This window comes from Pinus tabuliformis, chromosome 6 (assembly GCF_031772625.1).
Source record: "Pinus tabuliformis cultivar Carrire ecotype Pingquan chromosome 6, CPIR1, whole genome shotgun sequence".
Lineage (NCBI taxonomy): Eukaryota > Viridiplantae > Streptophyta > Pinopsida > Pinales > Pinaceae > Pinus > Pinus tabuliformis.
Genome location: NC_142292.1, coordinates 575,932,877 through 575,947,439, shown reverse-complemented (window position 1 = coordinate 575,947,439; position 14,563 = coordinate 575,932,877). Strand labels below are relative to the sequence as shown.

The 14,563-nt window shown below is 32.0% G+C and overlaps 2 long non-coding RNA genes across 4 annotated transcripts; both read right to left on the bottom strand.

Annotated features, from left to right (window-relative positions):
- Nucleotides 1-780: 780 nt before the first annotated feature.
- LOC149259826 (uncharacterized) lies at nt 781-8,501 on the bottom strand. Of its 3 annotated transcripts, none has more exons than XR_016247750.1 (9): nt 6,289-8,501; nt 5,634-5,888; nt 5,350-5,528; nt 4,400-5,131; nt 2,629-2,859; nt 2,418-2,471; nt 1,926-2,049; nt 1,251-1,287; nt 781-1,089 (listed from the first exon to the last, which is right to left on the bottom strand). It is a non-coding gene; the product is annotated as an uncharacterized LOC149259826 (long non-coding RNA). The 3 variants fall into 3 exon arrangements; XR_016247752.1 differs by having other exon boundaries at nt 5,710-5,888; XR_016247751.1 differs by lacking the exon at nt 4,400-5,131 and having other exon boundaries at nt 6,289-8,496.
- A 1,995-nt stretch (nt 8,502-10,496) lies between these two features.
- LOC149259825 (uncharacterized) lies at nt 10,497-13,557 on the bottom strand. The gene is made up of 3 exons (XR_016247748.1): nt 13,189-13,557; nt 13,022-13,089; nt 10,497-10,597 (listed from the first exon to the last, which is right to left on the bottom strand). It is a non-coding gene; the product is annotated as an uncharacterized LOC149259825 (long non-coding RNA).
- Between the last annotated feature and the right edge of the window lie 1,006 nt (nt 13,558-14,563).

Sequence of the window (14,563 nt, the reverse complement as noted above, 5' to 3'; positions counted from 1 at the left end):
TTAAGACAATATTTAAGACAATATTTGAGTCAATTGTCTTAACTTAAGACAAAAAGAAACTTGTGTATTGTCTTAAATATTGTCTCTAAGCGGGTGTCTCAATATATAATGTCTCAAAAATTTGTCTCTATAAAGACAATATAGAACACATATTATTGTTGTCTCTATAAAGAGAAGAATTATTGTCTATTAAGAGACAATTTGATTTGTCTCTCTAGAGACAATTTCATTTGTCTCTCTAGAGACAAATTCATTTGTCTCTTTAGAGACAATTACATTTTTTTCTTTTTAGAGACAATAGCTGAGATTAAAAACATATTGTCTCTATAGAGACAATATGTCCATAATTCAAACTATTGTCTCTCTAGAGACAATATAAAAAATTATTTAAAAAAAATAAATTTCCATAATTCAAACTATTGTCTCTCTAGAGACAATATAAAAAATTATTTAAAAAAAATAAATGTCCATAATTCAAAATACTGTCTCTCTAGAGACAATATAAGAAATTATTTTAAAAAAAATAAATGTCCATAATTCAAACTATTGTCTCTCTAGAGACAATATAAAAAATTATTTAAAAAAAATACATAAAATCATTTTGAATGTCTGCTGGCCCATATCGTTCTCACCTGGAACAAGTTTGTAAGATAATAAGCAAGAATCTTCCACACAATACATACATATAATTTTAGTTCCCCATTAATGATCTTTAAAGGGGAAGTATAAAACAAGAGTGAGAATATTTTCAAATATATTCCAAACATTAAAATTCAGGTTAGAGTTGGGACTTACATTTATAATACATTTTTGCAATTTCCAAAGACTTAAATTTTAGGAAACAAAGAATGTGTGCTAAAAAAAATTTATACCTTTCTCTTTGGCAAAGCGAAAGTTAGAAAGGACGTGAGATAAAATGTTTCCAAAACAAAGCCTGCACTTTTGATTGTGAGGATCATGGTACTGTGGGGTTTGATGAAGGGGCTCCCATAGAGCAACCCAACACATCAATTGAATAGGGTGAACAAGTAAGGAAGGCCAGAGTACTCTTTCGAGGACTTGAACTTGTATATTCTCCAGAATGTTGACCTGCAATTCATAATTTCAGTGTCAGGCCTGTCAGATCAATCAAAACTACATAGAATTTCTCTTAAAAATAAAATAAACATTCAAAAAGGAAGCAGCCTACCACAAGAAAAAGCAAAGAAAAGAAACAATAGCACTGGTAGCAAAGGGTGCCCTATACTTACATAGGGGATAAGTAGAGTGCTAGAGATGTTGCATTTCCTGTTATAAACATCACCAACAATTTAAGCATTATTTTTCTCATTCCAGCACAATATAGAAAAAATTAGCTCTGAGATACTCAATTTCAATGCAAGGTGCACCTTTTCTTTCTCAACATAATACCAATTTATCTATCAAAACTGAAATTTTCAAAGACAAAATCATTTGTATAAGCAAACTACAAACTAAACAACATGATGGACTGGGTTTTCTATAGGAACTGATTATAAACCCACCATCCTTCACAAAAAAAAAATATTTTTTCTATTGATTATATAAAGTGTAGTTAGGTGCATTTGCAGTTTACTAGATGGAACAGATTTATAATATTAGGGAAACATAGAATTATAAACAGAAACATAATAATAATAATAAATAAATCAAAATTATGATAATATTATATTTTTTTAAACATCTCTATTTCTTTTAATACTTTGCTTATTAAACCTAGATTCATAAAATTAAGTTTTTAATTCCTTTAATACTTTTAATTACCAATTATTTCTATCGATATGAATAATTTTCTTAGCTTGAATAGAAGATTCTACAACCACACTTCTATATTATACTCTATAACCATGAGGCCCCTTGTTTTGGCCAATTGTAGGAGAAGATCTCCTCGTTCTGCAATGCAATACCTTGAGGGATGGTTTTCTTGGCTAGTCCTTCTATCTTCACTCTTCTCACGGAACGGTTTTGGAATGGAGTTTACTTATTCAAGAGCTTTCTGGTGGTTCCCATTGCTGCTTGTCGATGACCCTCCTTTCATGAAAGAGAAAGAAGAAACAAAATTTAGGAAAAACCTTCTTCTATAATGGTAATTGTGTCCTCCATCTCTAGGTAACAAGATACTAGAAATAAAAGAGAACAGTGGGGCATCAAACTAGATAACAATAGTTCATGCCAACACCAAGGTTGGAACTACCAAGAAAATACAATTTTGCATTACCCATATCTTCTCAGAAAGACTGGTTGGCCTTTGGGGATGATAATAGAGGTCTTTAACAATATCTCACTAGACAAAATCCAAATGCAACAATCATGCACAAAACAAGTAAAACAAAACAGTTCAGCATGCTCAAACTTATATGCATCACTAGTAGTGAAGCATCATCTCAATTAAAACATACCAGCCCTTTAACAAGCTCCATTTGACCCCTCCTGAACATATTCTCCAACATCCACTGCAGGTTCACAAAGGAAATGAAGATACCATAAGGGAGAAAATATATTGCTCCTCAACAAATCATTAACACACAAGCTAAAATCAACAATACGATTTTGCATAATTAACTTCTTGTATTTTATTGAAGTGAACACCATTCAATCAGTGATTTTTACCTCAGTGATAAATACATGAACTCACTGGCCATCAGTAGTCCTCTTAAAATCACCATTCAAACCACCACATAGAGCACAGTTCATACCACAACCTAGCATACCATAGCTAGCTACATTTGGACGCCTCATGCCTTGGAGTTGGTATTGCTAGTTTAAAGCTTCACATGGCTGACAATACCATCCTCCAAAAGAATTCCTTAAAATACCATAGTAATCTTGGTGAACTGCTACCTGCAATATAATGTTGACATGAAAATTTTAAGATACCCACTATAATCTGTTGTAACAGTACTGTAGTAAATGGAAAAATAAAATTAAAATAGAGGAAGGAATAACTAGATTACTGAGTAGTAATTGCAAACACAAATTGTCTTTGATCAAGTAGATTCTAGCAATCTACAAATCTCGCACAAAAGATATTCTTCTCTTGGTGAGATAGATGACACCTCGTAAAAATCAAAATTCCTTCCAATGGAACTTTTGCAACAAGGGATCGGGACATTGTCTCTTTAGCTCGCAACATTGTCTGAGAAGAAGAGCTTGGGAATCCCGCAGTAATGTTCTCTTTATACAATCAGAGAAATATTACCAGACAACTAAATGTATCAAAAGAAAGATGATGAGTCATGTGCTAAGCAATTTCTATGATAGAAAAGTTTAACAATGTTAAAACTGCCATTCACTGAAATTTAAATAGAAACCTAGAACAAAGACTTCTAAAAAAAATCTCAAATTTAGATGATTCAAGGTTAGGTCAAAACACACATGTTATTTAACTCATTGTATAACTAACATTTTGGATGCAATGGAGTCATCAAAGATGGGGTCAATGATTTTTGAACATAGTTATAATTGTGATTTATGAAACAAACGAACAACATATATTTAATATTTTCCTAGGCACTTATAATTGTATTTTATGAAACGAACAAACAACATGCATTTACCATTTTCATAGGCACTTATATGCCTAAAATCTTAATAACTACCAGTGCTCCTACATGACACAATTATTTTATATTGACTACTTCACATTTTAAAAAATATGAGATTCAATTAAGACGTGCCATAATTTTGTCCATGACAAGAATGCCACTTAAAAATCAATAAATATTTGAAAAATACATTCTTCAATATCAAACCATATAATCCATTGCCCACTATTCTATGGCATCATATCAATTCTAGAACAAAGATGAATCCAAGTAAACCTCAGTTGTCTTGGTTGAAATAGAGAACCAACTACACCGTACAATCTTAACTATCAATCAAAGACAAAGTACAAGGTTTAGACCCTATGCTGGAACTAGCTAGAAAACAATATGCTTAAAGCCCCTCCCTCTCAAATATTATTATCTACATATGATACAAACTAATTTGAGATATTCTTGGCCCTCATATGTGTTTTTAGTTCCTCATTTGCTGCTAACGAACACTAACAGGGGTTTTAGCAATTTACACCACATTGTTGTGTGTTTGATGATGATCATGTGTTTGATGCGAAAGGATCTATCCTCACCCAAAGTAGGGAGAATATGGACAAAAGAAGAATTAAACAAACAATAACTATTCTTGGTTTCTGGTTCTGGTGAGCCATTAATCTCTTGAGGAATGGATAAAGATGAACAATCACCCACAGAGAGAAAAACAGTTTTCCAAACAATGGACCCTAAGATTGATAACCACTATTGATAGCTTGGGAGAAACCTGCTACTACACCAACAAGATTTACCACAAGAAAAGTAGTTAGAGGGATGAGAAGACCACTCACCAATAAATTCACCATCTTCATCTGAAGACTTTGATGTGACAGTAAATTTTGGGTCAATCCTTGCTAGAACTTCCAGTAACTCTTGAAAGACAGAAAATAGACGTGCTGATACCCCTTCAATAAACTAAAATTGATCATTCCTCCACCATTCATCGATGCCAAATGTTACATGTACTCCAGTGTAGCTCTAGAATAGAAGTTGTAAAAAAAGGAAATAAAATATGAAGAACACACTTGCAAAGTTGCTAATCTGCATATCAAAATAAATATAAAAATCTGGGGAAAAATTTGAAGAATTGTATGAGAACAAAATCCAAAAAAATCTAAACGACAGGTTGCATTAGAGGTGAGTAAATCTTGACAAGATTAAGGTCAGTAAGGGTTGACAATCTTACCTCATGAATGATAAACTTCCCTGTAAGAAGACAAACAGCTGGCAAGGTACAATACGCAACCAGTGGGAGGGATCTGAGAGGATAAACTATGGTATTGATGTATGCTAGCCTCTGCAATTGGTGTAGCCATACCAAATTGGACAATGCCTACTTAGTAAATTTCAATAGAACCAAGGGCCCATCGGAGCACTTGATTTGAATGATCTGAAAGATTGATTGGTGCAAATCCCTTTAATGCAGGATGTGCAGGCATGCAGTATATTGAAATCCAGCCTTAAGCATTCATTTTAAACCCTATCAAAATATCTTCTGCGACAGAACCATAAATCCACCCACTCTACACAAAATATGAGAACCCATTCATATTAGATATTTGCTTCAAGAATAGTTGCCTTGTGCTTGGTTTCCTAAATAAAATGTTGCTTATTCTGAAGAGATTTTATGCACATTCATGAAAATTGTTTATACAACTTTACTATAGACAAAACTAATTCGATGAACTAAAAAAAAATCAACAGCATCATCAAATAGATGCAGATCCACCTCTACTCATACCTCTTTTCCCCATTCTGAATTGTCTTCATATCCACAACGGATAACATGAATGGTTTCTTTCAATAAAGAAGCAAGATTTGCAGATTGTGGAAGACCACCATTTTCCATGAGGATAGATTGACAAAATCTTTTCTCTAAGCTCCTTTGGGACATGAGAAATGATTTCTCATCATCAAATCCTGCATTATGCAATTTCAAAGGGTGAGGGCAAATAATGTTTAAGGGTAAATGAGTTGTCAAAAAATACAAATCACTCATTTGGACTTGGACTCGCCTTCAACAACCTCTTTTATGTCTTCCAAACTAAATATGGGTATAGTTGATTCAATTCGCCTGGTTCTCTTCTTATCGTCATCATACCTTTTGTTTTATTTTCTGCTCTTCTTTCTAGATCCCGAGCAACATCTCAAGAAGCATGCTAGTTCAAGATCCTTCTCAATGAGAACTGGATCATAACCATAGAGTGATTGTCTATTAAAACAACACCCTATACCCACATAAACAGGCCCTTGGATACCATTGAAACATCTCAATTTGATCTGCAAAGATTTCAGAATTAATATGCCAAGCTGAAATTATATGAAAATTGCATAATTGCATATAAAAGAACATTTTGGGTGTTCATAATTTCTTACATCAAAGAACACAGTGTTACGATCAATCGTGTCAATCAATGCCATCAAATCTCAAAGGAAACTGTACACATCAAGTTTTCTTCCTAAGAACTCAATCCATTAGAAAACACATTGCTTAACGAATAGCTTTGTTGTTGTTTATATAATGATGGTTCAATAGAAAGAGGCCATTTGTGAGGACAACAGACACTCAGTCCTAAGTGGAGCAATGGATAGCAATCATTAGCGTCAACATAATAATTAATGAATTTGATATGAGGAAATCAGAAGAAAAAGAGAGATGTGTACAGAGCTAGGAATATACCATTGCATTAGTCGCACTAACTTTCTTGTGGTGTTGGAAACTAGGCCTCTTTTCATGGGATACATAAACTAACCATGGAAATTCATTACCATCATTGTCAACTCCCCCACTGTGACCTAATAATACCTGAAGCTGAAAGTGAAAAATTCAGTAGTACTAATTTCCGTTACTTGCAACATATTTATAAGCATGTTAACAAAAGGGAGAGAAAATTATGATACTGCATATAGACTACAAAGGAAAGATAAGACTCTAGGGTAAAATATGAGTATCTCATAATTGGATCATCCCACAATGGTCTCCAGTGTTGTTGCCTAGCCATGGAGTTCCATCTTGCATGGTCCATCCCTCTTCTGGCACTTTTTGTGCTTTGGCCACAAGAGCATTAATCCGGATCTTGTACTCTTCATATTCCCTCTGATATTGGCACAAAGATGGAAGATGTCAAGGGCAAGAAAAACCAATAAACCAACAGAAGTAGCTCTTACATTTGGATACTTTAATGTGCACTTTCCTTCATTGCTCTCCGCTCTTTAACAAAGGAAGGTTGTACTTTATCCTTCAAATAATCAATCTTCTAGGAAAAGTAGAATTCTGGAGCCTTGAGCTTGATACTGTATCTTTTGTAAAATGGCACCCACTTCCTTACGAATTCTGAAGTTTCTGAAAGGGTTTCAAAAGTAAACATTGCTGCTCCATCATTAGAAACATAGCTTGAAACTTTATCGATAGGATAATCCACGATAAGGATAGACAGAACAATATTTGTTGTGACAAGAGGAGGCTCCTTTAGAGGGTCCACTGTACTGACAAAAATATCAAAACCAGTCAACTGAGATGGCTCTCCTTCTCTATCAAACCAGTCAAAGCTTCAAAATTCCATATTTCTACTATATACTTTTACTATGCAGAATTTACGAATCTGTGTTCATTTCTTTTGTTTAACATCCTCACTAAAAAGACTCAGAAAAATTCCTTCAGAATTCTATATTTCTACTGGAGACTTTTAATATGCAGTATGTAGGCAAGCAAGATAAAAAATTCTTGTAGGAAAGAAAAATAAAACCAAGGGAAAGGGATTGAGCAGCTCCACACACCCTCTTGGCTTCAATGTGGTAATGATTCATTGCAAAGACACAGCTCGGCAGCAGATTCAACAATCACTTCTACTAGCTTCTTATCACTTCTCACTTAATGTGTATAGCTCGAAACAAAGGAAATAATAAAAAATTGTGAAACATCTCTATTAATTTCAGCAAAGATTACAAATTTTTGAAACAACATTTTATTAATTTCACCATAGACTACAATTTTTTGGCTCTGGTTGGGAAAAGACTTGGTGAGTAGGAAGGGGCTAGAAGTTAAAATTGAAATTTTCTTTTGTTAATATATATATGTATCAAAGTGGGTCTATGTGCACTGGAGAAGGTTGTACTTTATCGTTCAAATAATCAATCTTCTGGGAAAAGTAGAATTCTGGAGCCCTGGGATCAATACTGTATTTTTTGTAAAATGGCACCCATTTCCTTGCGAATTCTGAAGTTTCTGAAATGGTTTCAAAAGTAAACATTGATGCTCCATCATCAGAAACATAGCTTGAAACTTTATAGACAGGATAATCCACAACAAGGATAGACAGAACAATATTCATTGTGACAAGAGGAGGCTCCTTTAGAGGGTCCACTATACTGACAAAAATATCAATTCTGGCCAACTGAGATGGCCCTCCTTCTCTGTAAAACTTGTTAAAGCTTCAAAATTCCATATTTCTATTATATACTTTTACTATGTAGAATTTACGAATCTATGTTCATTTCTCTTGTTTAACATCCTCACTAAAAAGACTCAGAAAAATTCCTTCCAAATTCCATATTTCTACTGTAGAATTTTACAATGCAGCATGTAGGGAAGCAAGATAAAAAATGCTTAAAGGAAAGAAAAAGAAAACCAAGGGAAAGGGATTAAGCATCTCCACACGCCCTCTTGGCTTCAATGTGGTAATGATTCATTGCAAATACAAAGCTCCGTAGCAGATTCAACAATCACTTCTACTAGCTTCTTATCACTTCTCACTTACTGTGTATAGCTTGAAACAAAGGAAATAATCAAATATTGTGAAACATCTTTATTATTTTGAGCAGAGATTACAAATTTTTGAAACAACATTTAATTAATTTCACCACAGATTACAATTTTTTGGCTCTGGTTGGGAAAAGACTTGGTGAGTAGGAGGGGGCTAGAAGTTAAAATCAAAATTGTCTTTTGTTTATATCTATATATATATATATATATATATATATATATATATCAAAGTGTGTCTATGTGCACTGGAGAATTTTTGTGGTGTAATAAACCATTTTTACATAATTTCTATGAAATTTTTCATACAAATGATTTGATTATTTTTTTTAATTGTAAATGGGAAATAACTAATCTTTTAATAATATTAAAATCAAACCCTATTAAGACAGCAAAACTATTAAAACTATTAATTAAATAGCATGAAATTTAATGTAACATGTTAAAATTGAAGTAATATAACATGAATCTAATGAATCGTTGACTGTGGACTTTTGCGTTGATTATTATTTTTTTTTAATTTTGATTTTTAGTATGTAAAATTAGTTTTTAATTATATATATGGATTTATATTTTATAAAATCTTCTAAATTTCCAGAGCACTTGAATTTTAGAGAATTTTCAACTCAAACATGTGATTTTAATAAATTTATAAAAAATTCTAAACAACTTAAACCAATCAAATATGCAAGAAAAATCTAAAAACAAATATGCATAAAAAAAATAAAAAATAAAATAAAAATTATTACAAGGCTTAAGAAATTAATCAACTATATATATATATATATATATATAGATATATATATATATATAATTAACTAAACTAAACCAAAATATGTTTTATATTTATATTTGCTATGAAGTTTAAAACTAGTTTCCTGAGCGTCTAAGGCCTAATAAATTAATCAACTATATAAAAAAAGTTAGTAAACTAAACCGAAATATATTTTATATTTATATTTGTTATGTATTAACTAAACCAAAATATATTTATATTTATATCTGTTATGAATTTTAAAACTAGTGATGGATATTGACACTACAATGAGGGTGGTAGAATTTGTAAATTAGCTAACCACTAAGGGAATTAGTAAAAAATAATTAACTTAGTTGTTTTTGGAATTTAGTGGAGTCCCTGAATTTACAGAAGCAACCTCGGTAATTCTCTTTTACCGGAAAGTTGGCAGTTAAGGCAGTTATACCTACGTGTTTCTTTTGGAAAAGAAAAAAAAATAGGACGTTGTCAAAAAGGGGAAGGAAAAAAGATTTCTTGAGCTAGAGAGACCAGTGGAAATCTATAAAGAAAAATGCAGAGAGATTTTGTGAATAATTCTGGGTTGGACCAAGAGTCCTCAAGCCAGTGAATTATTGTGAAAAATTGTTGACTGTGACTGCTCTAGAACTGAGGAGCATGGTGGAGAAGACTGGGCGTAATAGGTAGTTTCTTGTTGGAAGGGTAGAGTGGTCCCTTCTGTAAATTTGTGGTCAAGATAACAACAGATAACAAAAAATAACAGCAGATAAAATATATGCGAATATTTTCTTAGATGAAGATAGATTAAATATTTCTCGAGGAAATTTCTTATGTCTATGTATTTGATAGATTAAATATTTCTTGAGGAAATTTATTATGTCTATGTACTTGATATAATTTTTAGAACAACAAACTTTCCAAAAGATTGAAAATCTAGTTAAATTTTCCAGAAGTTTAACTAGTTGAAATGTTATTCTGTGTTTTTTTCTTGAAAATAAGTGTTTAACAATGATTGATGATATTTTAAATAAATAATAATAACAAATATAAATTAAAAAAAAAAAAAATTGCAACTCTCATAGCTTAGAAAAAATAATATCCCTAATCAAAACATGTAGAAACATTCATTTTACTGAATTGGCCACTATGGTTACGTTGGAGTTTCAGTAGAAAGCCACACCATTTTTCACTACACACATGAAAGAGGTTTGAAATGAGATACTACATAATTACTTACAATTGGTTTGGATTTTATCAAGACACTCAAACTCATCAAATACTCACCAACATCTTTTTAAAGCTTAAAATTACGAAAAAATAATTTAGAATTTAGAAATATATATATATATATTATCAATATAACCTGCATTTCAACTGACCTGATCCTGTTGCAGACACTCCAACTTTAGTCTATATAGTTTAATGTATTTTCTTCGAGCATTCTTGTACTTAGACAACCCATTGTCAAACTCAATGCTACAAGCAAAGAAAATGATAAGCAAGTAAAATTAGAACGGTCTCCATAGTCATTCTTAGTGCTCCAAAATTCAAATAAGAAGGGAAACTTAACAATTTCCTTGGAAATGGTATTAAATAAGGGAGAAATATAAAAATGGACACATGAAAGAACGGAATAAAATAAATAGGATTATCATTTAAAAGCCGGACATGCAAAATCTAGAATAACCTGACAGCCAGATGATGATAAGTATGTCCACCACGTATCAGTAAATAAGTATGTTAAAATTTTGCAACCTTATGGTCAGCACAGTGTGGTTATTCTTTCTGATAATTTTAGCCTCTGTGTTTAGATTCATAGAAGAAGCATATCCAACCAATAACTATAGCACATAAAATGTGTCATTCTAGAAATCAAAATAAGCCACCAGCACCATTGGGGTTCAAACAAACAACTTCCATAAGTAAAAAAAAAGATGAGTTTGTTGATCCATACATGCATGATCCAAATTAAATCCAAGAAGTGCGACACAGAAAGCACATCGGTGAGGACTGCATTTATAGCATATTGCCACCACATTCTTTCCCAGCGAACACCAGTTCTAGCCAAAATATATTAAGTCCAAGGTCTAAACGGGCCATACCTAACAAGTACACAACCAACTAATATTCTTTAGCCAAAAATAGACATTCTGTGAACATAAACAATCCCAACAATCCCTTTTCGAGAATGCAAGCATTCTCTTAATCATACTTTACAAAACTGAAAATGAAAAACAAAAAGAATTAGAAAGATTGGTTACAAGATAAATAGATTGGTTACAAGATAAATGACTTGTGGAAGAAAGCAACCAGCGCATTACGATGTATCCATGAAGCCTAAAATATGTGTATTATATTTAGATGTAAGAAAACAATAATCGTATATCACAAACTAGTAAAGCCACAGATGAAAATATCATACCAACATAGGTACCAAAGATAACAATAAGTTCAGAGTAGATCAGAATAATATCTCCATATTAATTAAAGAAGATAGTAATATAGTTCAAACAAACTACAACTACTCGCAGCCTACAAAACCCTTTTCTAGAATGGGATCTAGAACCACACAAGAAAAAGTTCTATTTGCTGCCATTGTTAGTCAAAGTGATGCAGAGGAGCTCAGAAAATGCATCAGCCTATAGGCCATGAGCTCCTCTGTATAGGAAATAGTAATTTCATCACGAGTTCTTAAAGATTATTCTTTGCTACAAAATTCAATAGGACAAAAGCTCAATTTGTCAAAGAACGAAAATCTAGTTAAATTTTCGAGAAGTTTAACTAGCTGAAATGTTATTTTGTGTTATTTTCTTAAAAATAATTGTTTATCTATGATTGATTGTATTTTAAATTCATTTAGTCAAAAAATTATCATACTTAGGAATGATTTGTAGCGGCACCGAGTACCTAAGGAAAGGGGTTTATGGGACACTGTAAACAAAAAAGATACAAAAGTTTTGTTGAAACAACGAAGTTGGTAGACTCCCTGTAAGTAAGCCTTATAATACAATAAACTCACAAAGTGCATTGGATGACCAGAAAAAAAAATTACCGTGGGTAATTTACACCAAATTAGTCATCAATCTGGGTCAGTTACTGACAGCCGAAGGAATAGTCCAGAGACAGGGGAAAATAAACATAGATGAATAACTTATTTATGGTGGAAGGATGGAAAAAGGAAACTACTAGTTGTTAAAGCCAAAATGAAGATGCGTTGAAGCCTTCGAAATGATTAACTTGAGAATAGAAAACACACATTTTTCTGTGGTTTATTTATTTATGATAAATTAATTTCAAACAGAAAATAAGGGTTATCAAAACATAAGCTTGCCCTCCTTGTATCCTGTAACTGAAAAAAAAAAAAAAATAAATAAATACATAAATAAAAATATATATATATACAACTGACCTGGTAATTCTATATACATGGGGTCTTGAGCAAAGAAACTTGTAATTCACACAAACAAAGGAAAATAGAACAAATTATACAAAATATATATAAAACTTGGATTGAAACAAAAAATAATTACAACAAAAATTGAAGGAATGCACAGTTTTAGCCTTAGTACCAGAAAACTTAATAGAATGCTTACATTTGCTAAAACCCACATCTTTATGATTGTAGGTAAAATTGTTACACCAAAACAAGCCAAAATGTGCCATGCAACAAATTCATGGATCGAATTTCTCTAGAAACATCTGATCAACTTATAGTATACATTAATAATACTAGTCGTAGATATTAAGGGATGCCTCATACTCAGACAGAAGAACAAAGGAGGAAAATAAAAATAAAACTGTAAGGGCAAGATGAAACCCTAATATGTAGCCTATCGAATTTAACAACATTTGGAATTACAAACAACAGAGTGTGGCTGAATAGGTAAGAATAGGAAATACCCAGGAGCTGAAATAATAGCATTGAACCCTGCCTCCTCCCAGTCCCACCGAACTCAGTCCAAGAGAACCTGCAATTCAAAGGAATGACAATAAAATGAGTAAGGAATAGTTAAAGGAAGTATATGTGTGAAATCATGGAGGAAAGAAAAAAAATATAAGGGATTTACCTGAGGGGAGTCGGTTATGTTGCCATAGTAGAGGAAGCACTTTTCGGGTTCCATCATTCCAACTGAGCTTAGCCCAAACTCAAATCTAGGAAGAACATATCATAAGGAATTGGGTTATTGTTGTAACCAAACTGGAACCCATTCTACTAAATTTCTTGCAGAAACATTGTACCTCTTCCATTCGACTCAATGTAAAGGAGATAGCAAGGCCAAAGAAATATACATGAGTGACGAATTGCATAACTTTCTGTGTAAAAACCAAGAAACCAAACCCTCGACAGTGGAACCTCCTCCTTCGAACAGATGGAGTGCAAATGACTGACTGTAGCGGGGAATGGGGTAGTTGGTTACCCTAAATCCCCTCCCATGCACCCAACTTGTGTGATTAAGGGTATGGAAATAAAAAACAATGATTGTGACTAGGTGGAAGGGTTGTATGTCACCTCGGTTCTAGCAAAACTGAGAAGGGGTAATGGTACACCCACGCATAACATTATGTAAATGAATCAGATCCAAGTTGGGTTGGCAAAACACAGATCACAAACACAAAAAAATAAGCCAAGTTCCAAACACAAAGTTACAAATTGTCAAGTTCAAGGCTATGCATTCAAAATTACCAGGACCGAGACCTTAGGGAAAATTCACATCAGTTAATCAAATCCAAGTACTTGATATAATAATTATTAATGTGTGGTAGTGGTTACGGAATATTGGAATATGTAATGCTGTGTTAATTTTATTTAATGAGTTTTTTCTTATGGTATGCCAAGTGGATGTTATAGCGAGGTTTGAGATGATGGTCGATATATGTTGTTTTATATCATGTGTTAAGTTGATATTTTTGAGGTGTAGTTTCTTGTGCGAAAGTAATTGCATGTTTACTTAAACACATGATTCAAATCAAATTTAAAGAAATAGTGTTAGTATTTATTGAAGATATTTTTAAAAACAAACATGACAAAAAAAAATTAAAGAAATGATATTAGTATTCATCTAAGATGTTTTAAAAAACTAAATAGGAGGAAAATAATAATTTAAAAATTGTAAGCCTTAGAAAAATTATATTTTGAAAATATTATTTATTTTTTATTATGAGCAAAAAGAATAATTAAAAAAATGATATTACTATTTATGCCTTAGCAAAATAATACTTAAAAAATATTATTTCTCTATTATTATGAGAAAAAGGAATAATGAAAGACCCTCCATAGTTAAAGAAAAAAATGATATTAATATTTATTTATGAGTTTTTTTAATATTTATTTATGACCTTCAGAAAAACCATGAGAAGAAGAATAATTATCATGAAAAGGGAAAAATTAATAAACCAAAAAGATAAAAAGTTAAAATATTTGTGTGGAAAATTCAAAATTAT